Source organism: Theobroma umbraticum, unplaced genomic scaffold (genome assembly GCF_002168275.2).
Source record: "Theobroma umbraticum cultivar Fairchild unplaced genomic scaffold, ASM216827v3 scaffold_84.0, whole genome shotgun sequence".
NCBI lineage: Eukaryota > Viridiplantae > Streptophyta > Magnoliopsida > Malvales > Malvaceae > Theobroma > Theobroma umbraticum.
The window spans coordinates 144,740-145,408 of NW_018397296.1; positions in this window are offsets into that span (position 1 = coordinate 144,740).

Genomic DNA, 669 nt, shown 5'->3' on the forward strand with positions numbered 1-669 from the left:
GTGGATAAATACCCAGAGTTACTTTGTTTGATAGTTCATTTTAAGTTACTTCTCCACAAATTGCTCACTTTGTTATTTCAAATATGGATTGCCTTTGCACTTGAATCTTTGATTGTTATTGAATTCTTAGTGGTTTGAAGAAAACCCATTGGATTGGAATTGTAATTTGATTTTGATATTTGAACTTTGAGAACTTTGAATCAGAATGATTATGGACTTATGTGAGGATTAATGTGAAATCCCACCTCCAACTATAAGATAAGAGAGTAACTTAGCTTGGTGAGCCAAGGATTTGAAAGTTTAATGAATGTTTTGAAGTGTTTTTGACTTATTAATAAGCTCAATATGAATAAGTTCAAGAAGTGGGCAAATTGGGTTGTTTTGAAAATTTTGAAAAACCTTCTAATTTCTTAAAAGAAAAATCCCTTCTTTTAATTCAAATGAACAATTTGACAATCGTCATACTAATAGACCTCTTAATCAATAGAAGAACTTTGAATTTCAAGTAAAAAAAAGAGTAAGGAAACCGACACAAGTGCTTTATAGAGGTTTGGCCTCCTTACCTATGTCTTCTCCTTTAGATTCACAAAAGGGTTTGCAATTCACTATTTGATCAAAATTCAATACAATGCCTTTTGTGGATCAAGCATAGCCATTCAATACAATGTC